Below are 19,200 nucleotides of genomic sequence, written 5' to 3'. Positions count from 1 at the left end.
GAGTGGAGTGAGCTTTAGGGTGGACATGTCTGTCACATCTGATGTATTGTTGTAATAAATGCTCAAAGTAATTAAAGCTGTGTAAACCTCAATCAATCTTTGCCCTAGGTAACCAAGATAGAAAATCAGAGGAACTCAAGCTTTCTTCTTTGGGGGTTAGTTTATTATTTTTGATCATCCTCAATTACTTTGTTGATCAGTTTCCATTCAGTTTTATTTTATTTGTTCTAACAGGACAAAATGCACACTGTGAAAGAGAGCCAGAGATTAATAATAACCAATGATTACACGCAGAGTGGTGTATAAACACATAGAGAGTGAAAAGAGGTGAGTGAAACACTCAGTGGTTAGCAGCCTAGCCCTGTTGCTGCATAACTAGGGTGGAGGGTTCAGGGTCACACAATCCAGATAAAGTGTAAACTTTATCAAAAATAAAGTTTTAAGCCTACTCTAAAAATTAGAGAGGTTATCTGACTCCCAAATTCAAACTGGCCCCTGGTTCCAATTTTTCAGTTCAGTTCAATTCAGCTTTATTATATAGCACCAAATCACAACAGCAGTAACCTCAAGGTTCCACAGAAGAAGGACCCGAACGCTGAAGGCTCCTATTCTACTTTCATATCACCTGTAAATATTTGAGTTTTTTTTAATGAAGATTTTAGTTTAAGAGTATGTAGAATTTAGTCCACTTTAGTGTCCCACTTTTAAGGGTTTAATCAGTTTGAGCAGTTCCTGCTGAGGTGTCAGCACAAATCACCCGAGAAGTGCAATATACATTCAGTGGTGATAGTGTGGTGATAGTGGTGATAGCAAAGGCAGTGTGTTCAGTGTCTGACAGTTTAATTTGATCATGATTATTTGAAGAAGTGGGCTCTGGGTCCGAGCTGTACCACAGAAAAATTATTTTTGTATTCATGTCAATATGTCAGGTTTAAGTGGAAACTAGCAGTGAACTAAAGATAGTGATAGGCAGAGAAAAAAAATGTTCCCCGAACTGACAATGTGAGCCACGTGGGTGTTAAGACTTCCTCTGATAAAGAGACGATTATTTCACTGTAACTTACAAATAAGGGTCCAAGCTCAAAATGTTATTTACTGTTTGACTTATAATCAACTAGTTTAACACTATGTGTACTGTACTATGCTTGAGAGAAACTGAAACAAACAGACATTTTTCTCAAGAAAATGTGGCGTGTGTGTAGGCTGCGGTTTATTAGCATTAGCATTAGTATTATTAGATATTATTATTTTTTGTCTTAATCTGTTTGTTCTCATTATTAAACCCCCACAGGTACTGATGTCAGTTAAGTTTCATATTAAAAAGTCATAGATTATCAGCAAGCAGGGGAAATCCTCACTTAACACTAGATTACAGTAGTAGCTGTAATAACAATTAAAAGCGGGAGGAAAAGAAAAATACTGGAAAAAGTCAGGTTCACTAGAAAAGAAAAACAAGCGAAGATCCATGCAGTTCTAGCAAAATATCTTAGGGAGAAACAAAATTGCCACCAAAGCCACAGAGGAGGGGATCTTTAGCAGTCTTTAGCAGGTACAGTGGAACCCCGGCTTACAAAGACCCCATTTAACGAAAAATTCAAGTTACGAAAGCACTTAACGGCAATATTTCTGCCCTTGGTACGACAAAATGCCTGCGTAACCAAATCCGCTGGCTCTGATTGGCTGAGCCCAGAATGCCCAGAATGCCTTCCGAATCATGTGATAACCCCTTGGCTTTCGTACTTGCGTTTCGCTGTTCGACGTGAAACACGTATTGTTGTTGCAGTTAGCAATTAGCCTATCGTTCATTCATAATGGGGCCGAAAAAACTTTCTGCAAGTGATTCGAGTGATGCTCGTATGCTTTCTTCAGCCTCCACCACCTCCTCCTCCACCAAGAACTTCGTCTTCAGCCACCATCGCCTCACTCAAAAGGTGATGGAAATAGGTGCTTCGACTTACGAAAATTTTGACTTACAAAAGACCCTCTGGAACGAATTAATTTCGTAAGTCGGGGTTCCACTGTAATATCAGTGGGTCATTAAAGAGGCGTGCTGTTTCCAGGAACATGTTGACGAGTTCCTTGAAGTGACTATTGTTGAGATTTGGAGCTATATAAATAAAACTGAATAGATTTGCACTAATACGAGTCTTGTTTCCCTTAAATCAGAGGTTGTTTGCAACGAGTCTTTAAGATGTGTAGTCTACAAATTTCAATCACACATCTCTGTCCTCTAGGTTTTTGATCTGTTTGAAGGTTTTTGTTTTTCACTTGGCAACAAATTATCTTCATTATAGCATCAGCACCAACATCTCAGGTTGGCTTCAGAATTTTAGGTGTTTTTTTCAGTCTTCTCTTATAGGAAAAAGTTGACACGCAATCTTTCCTTATCAGTTATGAAATTACTAACAAGCAAACAAGCAGCTTCCTGTAAGGGGAGAAAAAACACTACACATGTATAACAATCTGGCAGTCATGATGTATAGTAGCAGCACTAGAGTTTACTTCTCTTTCAAATATAATAGTGCAGATGGTTTAAAATACTTAGCTGGGATACTTTAAGGACAGGAAGAAAACAAACAAAAGAGAGGTAAGTCATATGCATGTTGTTGTATATTTACTCAGTCTCAAATCTATAACTGCAAATTAGGCCAAAGTGGAAGTGGCAAAAAACTGCAGTTCCTCTGATGACCACTTGAGGCTGGCTCCAAAAGAACACCCCAAAAATGCCGCCAAAGTATTTGGTGCTAATTTTTATTTCTTAAAACCATACAGGATGGGATTTTTTTTAAAAGCTCACCTTTTTAATGCTTATCAAGGCTTAACATTAGCGTGCTGGCCACTTTGACTGACTACTTTGACGAGTAGTGTCTGCTAGGCCTCACCTTTAGAATTGAGCTACTGAGCGGGAACTCTCGCTTGTGTTTGTCATGTTATCATGTCCAGGAAGTTGGTGCTTTAGTTTTGATGAGTGAAATTCCAGGAATTGCTGTTAGTTAACACTAATTAGCAGGTGTGTGTTGCAGTGTGTGTGTCACACCCATACAATATATGGATGTAGCCTGCTAAACAAAACTGCTAGTGTTAGCTAAAAACTTAGTCGTTTTGAAATTTTTGGTTTTGAAACACTGACACTGAGGCTTCAAAATATGGAGTACAAAACCACTGGATGATGTCACAGGGTCTACATTGATGTTTCATATCTGTAAAACCATGAGGCCTCAAAACGAGGCCTTCAGTAGTGCTTTTTTATACAGTCTGTGGATTAGCATCCCACCTTAAACTTTGCATAAGCACATGAGGCGCAGATCATACTCCCTTTCACCTTATTTCCTTTGACCTCTCAGTTCATCTACTAAAATAAAGTATTCAGGTAAAAAATTGGTACCTTGGATTACCTCAAGCCCCTGTTTTGTATAGTTATAATGAGCACAGAAACCTCCACATACACTAGTGGGCTAACAGGTTGAGTGTATGTTTCTGGCAGTGACTAAAGAGTGTCAGAATGTCATCCGCTGTTTAGGAGTAGACTATAGGAGGCGATTGTATATCTGAAGATCAATTGTTTGCACTTAGGATTACTGCATTAATTTTTTATGGAGCTCCAGATGGACTATCAAAAGTACAAACAGTCTTATAATGAAAATAAGATGAGAATAAAGAAGGGAAAAGATAAGGAGGAAATAAAAGAAAGATTTCACAATAGACAGAGACCATGAAGACACATGGTGAGGAAATTGAATACCCCTTCCTGTTCACACCAGTGACCCACTTTGTGGTTGGTTAGGATGTGAGAAATGGTGCAGACATGTTTCCTCAGCATGTTCAATCTGCTTTCCTTATTAGGCGGGTTGCATTTCACAATGTGTGGCCAGTGTGTGGTTCTTCCAGCACTCACAGTGTCCAGTTAGCTGTATTGGGCTCCTCCATTTCCTTATTTCCTCCCAGTGTCAGAGGCAGCTGGCCGGAGGCTGGGTATGCCGTAGTCATAGAGAAAAGGATGCCGATTGCCGTCTGTTTCTTCCGCACCTGTTTGACACTGTGCAAACTCTAACAAATCTCTAATATTAGGGTGTAACACAGAGCAGGCCAAGGTTACCAGCAGGCCAGAGCAGTATGATATTAAATTTAATGGTTGAAATTTTGTGTTATTGCACTATGAGTTATGTTTTACAGCAGATTTCCTGGTAAGTGAACATTAAACAGTGGCAAGAAAACAGGGCTTGTCTCACAAATTCAGCAATAAGATTCATTCACAGCTGATTGAAATTGTGGGAAAATGTGATTATCACACATATCCTGTAAGATCTTATGGCTCTGCGGCTCTGCAGTGATAATAGCAATTCTGTGCCAGTAACCAATAAAAAGCAACCAATCTCAGAGTGGTAAACTTTTAGGATATGGAGAGCTGGGGAATCCAGAGGGAGGGCGAGCTGATTGGATGTTTTGTGCTTTTCATACAGTTTTCTGATGAGGTATAAACTGTTTTGCAGATAAATTGTGGATTTCAGCCACAGTATTGTGTTTAATATAGTCTCAACCGGGGCTGTCTAACTTATTTTGTATTTTGGGGCCGTAACAGTGAAACTCCCCTTTCAGACAGTGTAAAGAAATGTAACCATGCATGTAATCCCTGTAATATCTTAACATAAGAAAAAGAGGTTTCAACAGTATGTTTTTATACATGACAACAAGAAATGCTGCTGTAGTTAATAAAAGAAATCTGTCAGTGTGACTCTTTGGACTTAAAACAGGAAGTTTTTGTGAATTCACAGAAAATTTCCTGTGGAAATTTCATACTGTGGACACATTGGAGAAAAAAGAGAACTTTCTACAGAGGATAGAGAAAAAAATATTACTTATGTACTTTAATTGTTTAGAGATTACTTTAATGTAGTATGAATGCTCATGGGGGAAGTCTTTATCTGGAGGTTCACCATTGGCATCCTGTGCTTTTCACAGACGAAGGAAGGGTCACCCTGTGCACCTGTGAAAGAGTCTGAAGACACCATGGAGAACATTTTATTGCCTGTAACATCATTCAGCACGACCAGTTTGATGTAGTTGATTGTCTGGGGAGACATATCCATGGAGGGAGACCTCTATAGGCTAAGCAACAGCACTCCTGCCATTATGTATCGGGATGAAACCCTTGGACCCACTCTCAGACTCTACACTGGTGCAGTGGGTCCTGGGTTCTTCCCGAACTCCTGTGGTGAGAGAGTGCAGGCAGTTCCTGCAGGATGAAGGAATTGATACCATTGACTGCCCCTCCCCACATTTGCCTGACCTAAATCCAATAGACCATCTCTGGGACATTATGTTTTGTTTCATTCGAGGCACCTCAGACTGTCCTTGAGCTTAGTGGTGCTCTGATCCAGATCTGGGCGGAGATCCCCCAGGACACCATCCGTTGTCTAATTAGGAACATGCGCTGATGTGGTTCAGCCTTCTGTAACTTGATCATTTTCATTTCCATCAAACAACACAACATCCTTTTGTGCCTAACACATTACCTAGCCCATATCAATATAGATATCCTGGTATCCATTAAAAACGATATGCATAACCATGTGTCTGGTGGTAACGCGGCACTGAACTAATTCACCAAATATTCTAAAACTTTCAACAGGACAGCATGAAAGAAGACTTCATGTGAAATCAACAGTGGTTGTCAGCTGTTCAACTTTTGATTTAGTGCATTGAAATCAACGTTGACTCATGCTCTTGTCACAAGCTGGTCATGTGCACTTTACAGAAAGGGGAAATTTTTAATCTCAGTGGGCTACATGTGAATAAAGTTGTTTGAGACATTAGACCAACCCTTGTTTATGTTTACAAGGCAAGTAGCAGAACTAGTACAATGTTTTATCTTCCACCACCCATAGATTTTTACTAGATTATGGGAACTTTATACAATTTGGGAGTTATAACATGAACACATCGGGGCACCGGTTTAGCTAAGCGTGTTTAGTGGGTGCCCACATGTGGCATGCAGCAAAGGGCCCGGGTTCAAGTCGCATGTCTTCCCCCTTCTCTCTCTGCCTGCGCTTTCCTGTCATTTCTTCACTTAATCTATCAAATAAAAGCTGAAAAAGTCAAAAAAAGAGAACACATCAGTAAATAAAGTCATTCACCCATCCCTCCAATAGGTTAGAAAGTAATCCTTTCCCAAGTATAAATATCACTTACTATTTAAATCCACTCTTCAGTTGTGTGGGGCCTCAGGAAGGAACCCTGCACAACAGATACACACAGATATCAGAATACTAAATATATATTAATTTGGTCATCTTGTCTGAAAATCTACATTTCCTAAGAAAAGAGTGGAAAACTGAGGGCAGAGCAGTATTAAGACTCTCATCACTGGACATCCCCAAAATATTCCATATTCCAGCGGTTAGCCTCCTGATCCCCACATTGCCTCCAACATTTAGACTCTCCTCCTGAAAAATAGGCTTTCTGTTTCTGTGTAATGAAGGAAGAAATTCAAACATTTCTATCAAAATCTTTGCTATATTTGAGAGTGTGTACATTTCCATTGGAATTGACATACATCCAGCAAGTTCCAACTACTGTTTATTGCTCGTAACTGCTTTGTTTCCCCTCCTTTAAACATTTTTCATTGGTTTTCTAGCCCTGGCACTGGTGTTCAGGGTATCATGGTGTGGTTTTGATTGGTGATATTTGTAAAATGAATGATCCTAAATCTTTTGTGCAGATGTTTAGTGCTGCCTCATTCTCTGTTGTGTCCTTTTTTGTATGGAAAACTCCAAGCTGTAATTACTTTTTCAAAGACAAGGCTAGAGAAATATGAAATATGAACTTTGGTTTGGCTTTTCTGGGCTACATGCTATGTGTCAGTGCTATTTAGATATCATCAGGTAATGCAAAAGCAAAGCCAACAGGTTACTTGAAAACAAGCCCTGTGTTGCTAAAAATGTCCAAGCAGGAAAAAAAAGAAAAAGAAAAGAGGAGCTCTATTTAGAACAGGATGGAGGAAGAGGCGGAAAAAGGAAAGGTTGTGTCGATCCCAAGACAACAACCTGGCAACGACAGCAGACGTGCTTGAGAGAGATTTATCGAGGAGGGTGTAGACCTTTTCAGCCGGTGTGTGTGTGTGTGTGTGTGTGTGGTGGGCTGAAACAGCAGATCACCTCCCACAAGCAAACCATGTGCAACGCAAAGCAGAGCACGAGAACTAGTTGCGTGTAAGCAGGAGAATGCATTAGCGAGTGTGTCTGAGTGTTTTTGTCAGAACTATGTGGGGTCTTGTGCAATGTGTTCAGGTCTGGATCGTGGCTGGGTGTTTGCGTGTCCATAAATCTCATATGGACTTGTTTATTGTCATCTGGCATCAATTTTGGTAGAACCTTGATGTCCCAATGACTTCCCTTGTAATTGATTTCCAAGCCTGAGCTCTTTTAATGTCATTAACGGGAAGACCGAGGCAGTTCTTACTCAATATGGGTGTGGGGGAGGAAACCATACATGTGGGGTAGAAGTTGTGTGCTGAATATTTGTAAATCCCCACCCCCGCGCTAGATCACACATGCCCCTTACATGCAAATGTAGCATATTTCCTCTAAAAACATGACAGGTGTTTTGTGAAATACAACTTTGCGATTAAAGTACAGACTTTGAACAGTTTTGATCAATCAACAGCTTTGACACAAGTATTACATGAATTGTTTAGGAATTACAGGCCCCAAACTAATCGGATAAACTGAAGTCATTAAAAATGGGGAAATCTGGAAACCCCAAACTTCACCAGAAGTCTCCCTCGTTGTCTTACCAGGGCTTTACTGTGGCTGTGTTCAGTAGACAGTTGTTTGTGGGTCTCTGGTTTTACTTTTTCTTCTTCATGTGAAAGCACGGTTAGCTGGACTGAGGTCAGGTCAAGGAAATTAACCCGTCTGTTTTGCAGCACGGGACTGAATCGAAGCTGTACACTCTTCTGAATTCATGCTGCTGCTTCTATCTGTGCCACATCGTTAGTAACCACCGCAGACTCAGTTCTACCGTCAGTCATCACGCTATCGCGCTTCTTCCACCATATTTGGGAAAGGATGTGGTGTGCTTTAGATAGTCATCTCCTCTTTCGCATCTTAACACTTTTTTTCCTTCATCGTTCTAAATATGAGGTCTGACCTGAACTTGGTGTTCTCAAGTTTCAACTTTGGTCTCAACTTTAGGAACACCCTGTGTGTTTAAATCAAGTGTTTTGTTGTAGGCTTTGTTCCTGGCTTTGTGTTCCTGACTTTGCTAGATGTCGTGAAGTGCTTTTTCCTTGCAAAGGAAACAATTCTGTGATCATCAGCTTTAGTCATCAAACATCAAAGGTTTGATGTTGAGTTCACGCTCTACTGTTCGCTGTTTTCAGTGAGTGACGGCTCTCTGGGTGAAAATGCCTTGTTGATTTCAGACAGAAAATTTTGGTAAGAGCAGCACGGTGGAGCAGTGGTTAGCACGGTTGCCTCACAGCAAGAAGAAGGTCAATTTCACCATCAGACCAAGGCCAACGTCTCTCTGTAAAGAGTTTGCATGTTCTTTGCGTGTGCCCTGTCTCTCACCCTACAGGAAACAGGAAACTGAGGGCACAATTCATATAAGCTCACCAAAACTGGACATGGAAGACTGTAAAAAGGTTTCCTGGTCTGATGAGTCTCAGTTTCTGAAATATGAAACATGGATGGTGTGGGGGATATTTTCTTGGCACACTTTGGGCCCAATAGTATCAACTGAGCATCATTTAAATGCTGACCATTTCCCTCGCTTAATGACCACAAACTAGGCATCTTCTTAATGGCTGCTCACAGCTGGATAATGCACCGTGTCACAAAGCTCAGATCATCTAAACTGCTTTCTTGAAAATTAGTTTACTGTAGTCACATGGCCTCCATATATGCCAGATCTCAATCTCATAGAGCACCTTTGGAATGTGGTGGAACGAGAGATTAGCATCATGGATGTACAGCCAACAAGTCTGCAGCAGATGTGTGATAGTATTGTCTCAATATGGACCAAACCTCTGTGGAATCTTTTCCAGCACATTGTTGAATCTGTGCCATGAAAAATTTATTGTTTTGAAGGCAGAACCACCGACCTTCCAATTGGTAGATGACCCACTCTACCACCCGAGCCACAGTCGGTGAGTGTACATATAATCAGTTACAAGTGCTTGACAGTACAAAGGGCCCTGTTTCACTGGGCCAAGGGAAAGTCTGGGGAAACACTTCTTTCAAGATGCCTTAAGAATATCGTGCAAAGGTTTTGCAAAACAGCACTAAATCAAATGTAAAAGTAAACTTGTGCCTAAACATGGTGAGTAAACGTGTTTCATCTTTTGCAGACAACATAAAAATGTGCACATGAGCAGAAGAGACAAAAATGCAAAGGGCTGTGCTTCTCTGGTTCATGAGTGGATCACATGACTTGTCTGTGACAACATGCAGCTTGCCTGACTGACTCAGGTTCTTAGAATGTGTTGCCACATGTAGTAGAAAAGAGCTCTTGCCATTCCACTTTCATTTATATATTTACTAACACTCCAAGACTGTCTTTTCAAGATCCTCACTTTCACTCCTGCTTATCTGGAGGTGCACACAGTTTGTCCTGAGCATCCCTTATTTTTATGCTAGCCTCTTGTCATCCTCTCACAGGTAATTCAAGGATCAACTTGTCAGTTTTCCTGCATTTACACTCACTGCCCTCTCTTTCAAGTAGAGTATTTGGAAATGCGTTGGTTTCTGTCCCACCCTGAATTTAATTCAAACCATTTAAAAGCTATGCAAAACAATGATTTGAAAGTCAAATATGCAGAGGACAGGAAAAGCCTTCTCCCTGCTCAGTATGATAAAGAAACAAAGCAGATCCTTGCAGCAGCAGGTTTATCAGCTGCTCAAGGCCACGGGAGACTAGATTTAGGATACAGTTTAAATAAAACTGTCTACATTATTTTATCCACACAAAGTCTTCAGATGTGTGGTATTGGAGGGCCGGGGCTTGATTTAAACTGTAGAGCAGAAGTGTTTGAACGCTGGCTCTGTCGTAGACATAGCTGTAACCTTTAAGAGGTGTAAATCACAAGTTGTTGTGCTATAAAAACTAATTTAGACTCATTTAACACCTTCTTAAACACACTAAAACCATCTCCCTGTGTGTATTCAGTTTATAGTTTTGTTGTCATGCCATAGAGTAGTAGTTAAAGGACAAACTAAATTAAGTTGTGTCAGGAAGTGCAGCTACCTGCTGCAATGACCCCTTGTTCCAAGGAAACAACTAAAAGTAGCACAGTTTGCATCTGCGGTCTACACTGCGAATGGCCATTCTTCCAGATGTGCATTTGTGAGGTCAGACAGTGATGCTGGATGAGAAGGCCTGGCTTGCAGTCTCTGCTGTAATTCATCCCAAAGGTGTTCTACAGGTTAAGGTCAAGACTCTGTGCTGGCCAGTCAAGTTCTTCCACACCAACCTCGCTCATCCATGTCTTTGTGCACCGGTGTGCAGTCGTGTTGCAACATAGATCTTCTGTGGAGGTCATCAAGAGTACCAAATTCCTTAGTGTTCTGGCGGAGAACCTTACCTGAACCCTCAACACCAGCTCCATAAGTAAGAAAGCCCAACAGCGTCTCTACTTCCCACGGGACCTGAGTAAAGCCCATCTCCCAACATTCTCACCACCGAGCAGCTGCATCACTGTCTGGTATGGTAACTGCACCATACTGGATCACAATACCCTACAACGGATAGTGAGAACAGCTGAGAAGATCATTGGAGCCCGTCTTCCCTCCATCACAGACACCTATCGCACCTGCTGCATCCACAAAGCCACCAGCATTGTGGAGGACCCCATGCACTCACACACACTCTTCACCCTGCTGCCTTCTGCCAAGAGGTACCAGAACATTCGGGCCCTGACTGCGAAACAGTTTCTTCTCCCAAGCCGTCAGACTCCTGAACACTCAGTGACTGGACTGACACACATGCATACCTTCATACACATCACTACCTCAAGCACTTATCTGCACAATCTCATACACACACATGCACATCTTCATACATGAAGTACACTGTTGTGTCTGCATTGTTCTGTTCTGTCTGGTGTTTTTGTTTTTTGCACACTTGCACTTTGTGTAGGCCTGTGTTGATTGTCCCTTATATGTAGCACCATGGTCTTGGAGGAGCGTTGTCTTGTGTACTATACCACTGCACATGGTTGAAATGAGTTGGGAGCATGAAATTCTTTGAATGCTGAAGAACGAAGAGTTCCTTTCACTGGTACTAAGGGGCAGAGCCAAACTCCGCTTGCCCATAGAAACCCATTACATGAAGCTCTCTACGCACTGTTTGAAAATCTTTAGTGATGTGTGCAACCTCTGTGTACTATGTCTCTGACTTTTTGTAACCTATCACTTCCATATTGTTAAAATACCACTGACAGTTGACTGTGGAATATTTAGTAGTGAAGAAATTTCATGACTGGACTTGCTGCGATCCTATCACGGTACCATGCTGCAATTCACTGAGCTCCTCAGAGCGACCCATTCTTTCACAGATGTTTGCAGAAGCAGTCTGCATGCCTAGGTGATTCTATACATATACTTGATTTTATACACCTGTGATCATCAAAGAGATTGGAAGATGTGAATTCAGTGATTTGGATTGGTGAGTAAATACTTTTACTTGGCAATAAAGTTTCTCTGGCTTTCACATTCACAGAACTAAAACAGCAAAAATGTATTATTGCTTGATTTTTAAACAGTTGAGACAGGATGGCTGCTAAGGTTTTCACTTGTGTTTCTGTGCATTTGTGCAAGTGATCATAAGAAAATGTGTTGTTGTCACCTTGCATGACAGCAACCTCGACAAATGCATTTTTGAGTACTTGACAGGTTTTAACATGTATGTGGAAAGACTTTACCAGTTTTGTTGAGTCACGTGTGCTGTTGAAATAAAATTGAAGGCCAACTTCTACACCAGGGGTCCCCAATCTCAGTCCATGAGTGTCCCTGCAGGTTTTAGATGTGTCCGTGATCCATCACAGCTGATTTAAATGGATAAATTACCTCCTCAACATGTCTTGAAGTTCTCCAGAGGCCTGGTAATGAGCTAATCAGGTGATTCAGGTGTGTTGACCCAGGGTGAGATCTAAAACCTGCAGGGACACCGGCCCTCGTGGACTGAGATTGGGGACCCCTGTTCTACACAATGGTTGTGGTCTGAACCATGAGTGCTGAAGAAGAGGTGACAGTAGTTGGCAGAAATTAGCCACAGTCATTCTTTTTGTTTGTACATAAGTGTGACTGTGCCTGCTTTAAGGTTCTGGTCTGTTTATTATTTAAATTTCACTATGCAATTTTCAACAACTGAAATAAGTAGGACAGACACTCCAGCATTAGGCTAATATAAACATTCAGTTTTAGACAGTTCTCCTTCAAACCCTCCTTTCAGTGTCTCACTGTTGGGAACACTGTTGTTAACGCTGTACTAAGCATCTGCAGGTTGATCACTACACTGGTTTGAGCCTCAAGTGGAGTCTTTCATTATGAAATACAAATGCATTTATATTTTGCTATTATAAATGGATTTATAATAGCAAAAAAAAAAAAAAAATGCAGCATCACTCACATTCCTCCTCTCTCCTGAATGGTAATGCAAGTGTTCTCTTAGCAGTTTAGCAGTGCAAGCTAACAGCTTGGACATCAGACGCTAGCATGGCCCGTGTCTGCACTGCTTAGTCTCTACTGAATATTCAGGTTGAGCAAGCTCAAGACAAACCTTGCCTTTTTGCAATAGTAAAGAAAATAGCTCCGCCCTGACACAAGCATCACAGCTGCCAGTCATCACAGCTGAGTCTCGTAACAGGCGTTATGTTTATCATCATCAGACAATACCTGATTAGCATGACAAAAAAAGTTCCCATATCTTTAAAAGAATAAGAATTTTAGAACTGCTACAGGTTGGTGTGAACAAAACAGTCTATCTGCGTTGGCTTTGCGACCTGTCCAGAGGGGAACCTTTCCCTCACCCCACCCAGATAAGAGGTCAAACAGACGTCTGGAATGCGGTAACTAGGCCAAAGCATGAAGTCTGCATACTTCAGGACATTAAAGCACATGTAAAGTACCATCCAGGACGTGCACAGAGTGCAGCTGTACTGTAACGATGACTCTTCAGTGAGCAAAATGATGGAACAGCCCCCCCCCTTGGCAGACAGTGGATAACTGAAGTTCACTTGTTGTTTGTAGACTCAACCCATAAGACCAATGAACAGCCAAATATTTTTTTTAAATATTATTTTAATACTTTTCTTAAAAAAAAAACAAACAAACAAAAAAAGATGTTGTACTCCATAATCTGAACAAGATGAATCTATTGACCTCAATGCCTCACTCACCAACATACCAACACATTGTTCTGGGTAAAAGAAAAAAAAATAGCAAAGGGAAAAGAAACTTAAAAACAGTTAAATATGAAAACGGAAAGGAAGTAGAACATTAAAAAAAAAAAAAAAAAAGGAGAAGAAGAAGAAGACGACGTGATTATAGAGTCAGAAACACTCACGGATCAGTGGGCCAACCTACAGACAGTCGGGGGAAGGGAAAAAAAAAAAAAAAAAAGAAGCTCAGTTTCCAAACACAATGGCACACAACATCCCAAAACTGTTACCGTGGACGATAAAAACATCTCAAAAATAAGAGCTAAAAACGACAGAATCAGAACCTATTATACAGACTGCAGAAGCTGGGAACGAGATAGTGGGAGATGAGACGGCAAAGAGACTAAAAACATGAACATGATGAAAAAAAATAAATCCATAAAAGAACGCAAGTAATCAATGAGTCAAGAGCGGATTTATCGAACAACTGGAGCATGATGGGAGGGGGCTACTAAAGTAGTCACATAAGATGATTGGTGGAACCGCTTCAAACTAGTACAGAGCAAACTACTGCATGGTTTAAAAAAAAAAAAGGGGGGGGGGAGACAGGAAAATTAAATAGCAGTAAAAACAAAACCTTTCATATAAAGTGAAAAGAAGTACACGTTAAAAAAAAAAGAAAAAAAAGAAAGAAAGTGAATGACGTTTCAGCACTCGATAGATTGGTTTTGGCATAGAGTTGAGAAAGAAAAACAAAACCAGAGGAGAGAGAGAGAAAAAAGGTGTGTGTGAGAGAGAATAAAGAGAGGAAAACAATCTTTTCAATAGAATCATAAAAAAGTTTTTCTTCTTCTTTACAGTAATTTCTACAAAATCAAAACCAGAGCTCAGAGATGAACACCGAGACGAGCTTTGCTCCCCGCAATCCAAATCCTTCTCATCTTCCTCTTTCCTGTTGACTTTTCATCGTATAGAATATATATATTTATATATCTATATTTATACGTATTTGTTTCTATTTATATATATAATATGTATAATTTGTGGGGTGCAATCATTAGTTTACAGGCCGGAGCACTAAGGCGAAGGACACGTTGAAATTTTGTTTAAATGTTGTGACTGGCTCTTTCCTTGCTGCTCTCTTCAACCTCTTCTGTTGGTAACTGGAGAGAGAGAAGCTGAAGGACGTAAAGGTCTTAGAAAAAGTGTTTGAATGGAGCCATGGCGGGGGGTTTTCCCCCGTCCCCACTGTGCCTTAAGAAGAAACAACAGATGACCGCTCAACCTGGCAAACGTGAGCACCCCGGCCCAACCCTCCCTGTTAAAAAAAAAAAAAAAAATCCAAAATAAAATAAGAGACAAGATCCAGAGAGAAAAATAAAAGCATAATTATTCATTCATCTGTGTGTTTTTTTTAACCCCATCTTTTCATACATGCTTTTTACTGTTTTTTTTTCTTTAAATACAGACGCTCAGTTCCCTCCTTTTCATCATATCCTCATATGGGGTGGGGGGGCAACCATTTGGACCTGTTGGCCATGGTGATCAAGAACCTACAACCAGAAACACCAAGGCGGGGAAGGGGGGGACAAACAAAAACAAAAACAAAAAAAAACAAACAAAAGGGGGGCTTGTTATTTTAATTTCACTTCCCCTCATCTCTCATTCACGACACAAACCAGCTGTTTCAACTGCTGAGAGAAAGGGACAGTTAGTACTGAGTCTGTGTATGCAGATGTGTGCATTTGTGTAAGCAGCGACCATGTGCGTCACAGCACGGGTGTTTGGAAGCGATCTGCAAATCTGCTTCTTGTGAGTCTACGGGGTCCTGCTCTCGTGCCTCTTCTTCCTCTCAGAACAGATTCTCTTCAAAAATTGCCATCAGGTCGCTCTGGAAATTGATGTCAATGGTGTCTGCCATCTGCGGAGGAACCAGAGGACGAGAAGCAGCATTAAAGGTCGATTCTAAAAAGAAATTCATAAAATAACCCCCCCCCCTTTTTCTCTCCCATACCGCCTCTCTCCTGCGCCTCTCCTGCGCCTCGCGCCGTGCTGTCGCCCTGTCCTGGTTGAGCGTGTTCTGTGAAGCGGAGGTGGGTGGGGGGGCTTGTGATTGTGTAGGTGGGGCCTGCGGAGAGTGAGTGGGAGGAGTCGAAGCTGGAGGAACTGGAGCATGCGGCGACTGCTGATTTGGGCGACGGCGGTCGTCATCTGGCACTCGGCGAAACGGCTCCGCCGTGTCCTTGTCATCACGGCTGCGACAACAAGCAAACAAAAAGTGAGACAGCTGGCAGTCAGCACTGCATGATGTCCATAAATGATTCCCATCAAGGTCACACTCAAATACAACCTAACCAACAGCAGATTCTTTAGTCCAGTTGTACGTAAACCTCGTTTTGCATCGAGGGTCACATACAACCCACTTTGATGTTAAGTGAGTGAAACTCGACTTTCTGTCAGTTTAACTACACGTTCAATCCCTGCAATGTCTTAAGACAAGATAAAGCAGTGCAATGTACACTGTCCCATATTTATAAAACTAGTTTTTATTGATTTTGATTAAAATTAGACTTTCTTCCTTGTACCTTTCGTGCAGCTCATGCTTTGTAGTCGTTTCAGTATTCTGGGAAAACCGACCCAAAACATAGCAGCTGATTCACAACCGGAGCTACCCACTTTCAAAGTTTCACATCAAAGTGTGAGAGTTCACACTTACTCACAGTTGACTTGTAAGTTTGGCGGAAATGTCTGACATTTACATCAGCCGGCAGGATACTATGGCTATGTTCACACTGCAGGCGAAAGCGCATCAAATCCGATTTTTTTGACCCTATGCGACCCATATCCGATCATGGTATGACAGTGTGAACGGCACAAATCCGATATTTTCAAATCCGATCTGGGTCACTTTCGTATGTGGTACTGAATCCGATACATATCCGATGTTTTAGAAAGCGACTGCTGTTTGAACGGTCATGTCGCATTAAATCCGTCTTTTACGTCACTGACACAAGACAGACGCCAATTATCAGCGCCGGAGAAGCGCCCGAGAAGACATCACGAACGCTTCCTGGCCATCCAGTGTAGATGTCAGTGAAACTGTTGGGAAGACGACGTGAACATTTTATTTGTACTGTATAATCTGCAGATTCTGACAGAAATCTGCAACTATCCTTTGAAGCACCGCTCCTCTAAAACAGCAATAAGGATCATTATTAGGTTATTTACGTTATTATGTAAATAACAAAATAACTTAAAGCAAAATTGGGAAACATAAAGTCCGAAGTCTTTATATTAAGGGCCATCAGTCAAACAATATTGTTTGGTCTGGGTCTAAACAGAGCGCGTTGTGTGTGACGTCTTCTTTTGCGCATGCGGGGCGCTTTGAGCGTTCACACTAGAGCGTGTTTGCTGTCGCATTTTATTTGTAGTGTGAATAAGCAGACAAAAAAAAAATCGGATTTGATCAAAAAAAATCGGAATTGAGCATTAAGACCTGCAGTGTGTACGTAGCCTAAGCTGTGTGATAGGGCTGGGCCATATCATACCGTTCGCGGTAATACCGGTATAATGTTAGGCAATGATAAGAAAATGAAATATCGCGATAGAATATGGGTAAAACGCGCATGCACAATCAAGCACCGCTTGATTGGATTGTCGGAGAATTACGGCTATCATAGGCAGGAGCCTCGCGGAGTGATACGTACTGTGCTTCAACATAATATTACCGTATTGTGTGTGTATAACCTCTTTTTAAGTTTTGTGGATATTATACATGGTTATGCTGAGGATATGTCGGCCAATTTCCACTGGAAATGCCTTTTGGTTAAACTGTCAGCAAGGAATTTGCATTTGCACTGTTAAATTTTTATATAACTGTAATGCACATAAAAAACAGCTGCTTGTTTTAAGTGAAAATACGTTGATGGTTTTTTTTTTTCCACTAATAAAGTTGTGGAGTTGTAAAGTATTTTGTCTAGTGTCAATTATATCGTCAGTTATATCGTTATCACAAATTTTCAAATGTATATCGTGATAAATATTTTTGGTCATATCGCCCTGCTCTACTGTATGATACTAAACCATCAAATGAGCAAAAGCAATAAAGTGGTGATGAGTGCGATATTTATGACTGTTTAAGTCAAGCTAAATTATAATAGGATTACAGCTTCCGACGCATTTCCCTTGTTACACATTACCTGCTAACCTCCCACTCACCGTAGCTTCTCTTGCTCCCTCCTAGCCTGTTCAGCCTGTGCTTTCAGCTGTCTCTCTCTCTCCTCCTTCTCTCTCGCGACCTGCTTGTATCTTTCAAAGCTGTCGCTTGAAGAGCGCACTGAGAACGCCGGTGTGGACTGGGACTTTTGAGCCAGGCTGGCCCAAGAACCCATGTTCTTTATCTTGACGTCCTATAAAAAGAAAAGAAACAAGCAGAAAGACCAAGTCAAGTTTAAAAAAAGGCCAAAATGAAGGACAGAAAAAAGAAACCAGGAAGGACAGTCTGGTTTAATGTGGCTTATGAAATTATTTTCTCATCTCAGGCTTCTACACACCTGTGCCTTCTTGGGAGCGATGGGAGTTTTGGGTTCCTGCTTGATTTTGTTGTCCTGCTGGGAGCAGGGTGGTGCAGGCGAGTCTGCCAAATGCGAAATGGGACGAGAACCATCCATCGGCTTTATATCTAACCCTGTGAGAGACAAAGAAAGAGTAACTCTATATACTATACACTTTAAGCCACATCGACACTAATTTCCAACAATAAATCCAACAACATTTGCAAGTTTTAGCTGGGAAACTTGTCATTTGGAATCTCCAGGATTAGATTGTGGTTTTGGTGGGAAAATTGAAGATTTTGGAAATGACAGAAACCCACCTTTGTCTGTCTGACTGTTCACGTCTCGAACAAATGACAGGCGTTGCTGACCATGTAATGTTATCATAATGCTACTACCTCCATGTGCATGTTGCACACGCTGAATAGTCGTGTTATTTACTGGTGTGTTCGTTTGGACAGATATTAGTCCTGAACAGCTGCTAAAATATTTTGCAATGAAAACAACACTTGACTTAATAATGCTTCCATAAGCTGGCTATAGGGAACTGTGGGAGAATGCATACAAAAGCCTTCTGGATTCAATATATACAGCGGTCCCTCGCTATAATACAGTTCACCTTTCGTGGCCTCGCTGTTTGCGCATTTATTTTTTAGGTGTGTGCAATTTTGCATGCTTTTTTTATTTTTTTTTTTTTTAAACAGTGCATTGTAGACCATTGTCAATCAATCTCGTGCCGTGTCTCCTGTCCAGTACTGACTGTGTTAACCTTGTCAAATTTACATAAATCTTCGATGACTAGCAGTGTGACACTGAAGTGCTGTACTGTGTTTGTAGGTTTTCTCCCCAACAAACACAACAATGTTGACGAAACGTTTTGCAGCGTCAAAGGCACCTGCAGTAGCACCCAAAAGGCAGAGGAAGATGCTAACCATCGCACAAAAAGAAGGACTTCTGGTAGAAGTTACCGTATGTTTCGGACCATAAGGGACACTGGTATATAAGACGCATTAAGGAAAACAAAACAGTCAGATAAGTCAAACTTTACTCAACTCATTCTTCTTGCTTCCTCTACCTCCGTACCATTGATAATATTCATTAATATTGAATTCTCTCGCATCAAACAGGGTTTGATCTTTGGTTTCATTCTATAATACTGGACTTGTATTTCTATGAAAGTTTAAACTTTGAGAGTGTTTAAACAAGAGAGAAAAGTGTGAAAATGTTCATGCCTGTCTGAGAAAAGTGTATAAAGTGTGTAGTGAGGGG

At 41.1% G+C, this 19,200-nt stretch overlaps 1 long non-coding RNA gene across 1 annotated transcript; it reads right to left on the bottom strand.

Moving 5' to 3' along the window:
* Positions 1 to 4,849: 4,849 nt before the first annotated feature.
* Positions 4,850 to 12,035, bottom strand: LOC102082774 (uncharacterized). Its single transcript, XR_267452.4, has 3 exons — positions 11,921 to 12,035; positions 6,190 to 6,234; positions 4,850 to 6,086 (listed from the first exon to the last, which is right to left on the bottom strand). It is a non-coding gene; the product is annotated as an uncharacterized LOC102082774 (long non-coding RNA).
* Between the last annotated feature and the right edge of the window lie 7,165 nt (positions 12,036 to 19,200).

The sequence above is a fragment of the Oreochromis niloticus genome, linkage group LG6 (genome assembly GCF_001858045.2).
Source record: "Oreochromis niloticus isolate F11D_XX linkage group LG6, O_niloticus_UMD_NMBU, whole genome shotgun sequence".
NCBI lineage: Eukaryota > Metazoa > Chordata > Actinopteri > Cichliformes > Cichlidae > Oreochromis > Oreochromis niloticus.
This window is presented reverse-complemented; position numbering and strand designations above follow the sequence as displayed.